This window comes from Arachis ipaensis, chromosome B03 (assembly GCF_000816755.2).
Source record: "Arachis ipaensis cultivar K30076 chromosome B03, Araip1.1, whole genome shotgun sequence".
In the NCBI taxonomy this organism is placed as follows: Eukaryota; Viridiplantae; Streptophyta; class Magnoliopsida; order Fabales; family Fabaceae; genus Arachis; species Arachis ipaensis.
In genome coordinates, this window is record NC_029787.2 from 49,628,367 (window position 1) to 49,630,820 (window position 2,454).

The following is a 2,454-nucleotide window of genomic DNA, read 5'->3' on the forward strand; positions in this document are numbered from 1 at the left end:
TATTGAGAGATAAATCTTTTATAATTTAATCTAAATTGTTCTTGGTCATAGGATTATTAAAAAGGACATTAATAATCCGAAGAGATCAATATATATATATATATATAATGGTCTTTATTGGATGAAGATTAATAGATCTCATTTATTAAATTATATATATAAATGGTGCATATAGAGATATGACCATTGAACTGACTCACTCTAAGAATTCCTAATGGTTATAATTACCTCATATTTGTCAATAGGATATTCTCAAGATGAATATAGTAATAGAGTTTTCTTTGACCTGCGACTATCATAATAATTAACAATGTATTTATTATACTTTGATTCCGGACACCTAATACCCTAGGGTGCTAGTTGAATGAATATTGGGTATGATTTAAATACTTGTAAAATTAATAATTAGTCAATAAGGAATCCGTCAACTCTCGGTAAAGAGTTTGAGCTCTATGATTATAATGACTGAGACGAATAAAACATTGGCCAAGGGGATTGAATGAATGAAGAAATGAGTTTCTTAGGTCATTTACAATTCATTATAATAATGGTAACAAGTTAGAGTTTGACGATTAAACCATATTCTAAGGGTTAACCAAGAGCTGAAAAGATGGAAGGAATTATACTTTATTCTTCTAAGGTTCTTAGTAAAAATATATTACTTCATACTATCGGGTTGTTGAGGAGTGTTGCTAGACACCAACCTTGATTAGTAAATTTAGTATGACTAATTTACTACGCGCTTAGTATTGAACATATGGGGTCACACACTAACGAGTGTTCTAATTTTTGCTGTAGAATTATTTATTTATTATTTTGATTTGATCAAATAAATAATTATATTGATTCAAATGGAATATTATTATATTCTTTGCTAGCACCAAGAATATAATAATAGTATGATAATTGAGAATATAAAATGAGATTTAAGAATAATTAGTTATTCTATTTGTAAACTTGAATTATAAATTTGGATGAGATCCTAACTGATTCTGTTTCAAATTGAGTTATGATATGATTCATAAATTTGAAGGATTCAAATTTAGAATTTTAAGATATGATTTAAATTTGAATTGAGATTCAAATTTAAAATCAGTAACAAATCTCATACTATATATATGTATGCCAAGAGTAGAGGAATGGGACAGAGATGAGAATAAAACACAAGAGTTTTATTCCTTTACCTCTACGCACATAAATGTATTTGAGCCTAATTCTTGGAGAAGAATTTTATAGTATGCAAAGAGTTGCAAGAGGTTCCTCAATTTAGATCAGATGTCCATTGGTCAAGGAGTTGACAGCAAAGGTTAGTCTATTTAATATAAAAGTTATATTTATAATCAAATATTTTGTTTGATTTTATTTATATATTAAATTTTATTGTGATTTTGATCACAATAAAAGGAATAAGATGCAAAATATCTTTTGTTTGTTTTTTATATATATATATAAGTGTATATATAAAGGTCAAATTTGATTTGATAATTTTTTAAGGCTTAATGTTAGTACATGAAAAATCAAATTCTAATTTGATTGATGTGTTTTGAACACTGTAATTTTAGAAATTAGTTTTTCTAACGTTCTTGATTATAAAGAGCGGCCTGACAACCAGGAGTTTTATTTCAAGATAATAATCAGTGTATATATTTGATGTATTAAGGATTAAATTTTATATTTTTTCCTAGACAACCTGAGAGTATAAAAATTTAATCCAAGAATACTGGTAGAAATTCTCTAACAATAGAGATAAGTCCTAAAAGTTAGGATATTGTCAAAAATAAATTTATCTCTTGTTTACAAGGAACGACCTGACAACCAGGAAACTTGTAATCACGGATAGAATTTATTGATGTATATGATGATGCATAAGGAGAATTAATTTTATACTTGAACCTAGACAATCTAGGGATATAAAATATAATTCAGTTAAATAATTGTCTAACAACCAGATAATTATTTGAGATTATAATTGTATGGGATGCAATTTAATCATGTTTATTTGGAATAGGTATGAGTAACAACTTGACAACCAAGGTACTCATTCATGATTCTAAATAATTTTAACAGAAATATAGATTTCTTAATTTACTTTCATATTTTAAATTTTTAAATATGTCCACCTTTTGTGTGGCATACTTGAAAGTAATATATTGGCTACAATTTAGAATTATTTTTCCAAAGGGTACAGTTATTATTGAGATGATAATCCTATTCAAATGATATCCTACAATAAGATTGATGACGGAATAGTTAGTACTTGTGAAGTATTTGGATTATTGTTTTATTGCAATATAGGTTGTTTTGACAACCATGAGTTCTAATTTCAGAGACATCTACCCACTATTTATTACTAAACATCTTAAGAAGACGTTGGTGTCCAAAACAAGATAGTACAACTATCAAAAAATTTTATTTAAACTAGTGGGAGTATTGGACAATATATTTTGAATTAAA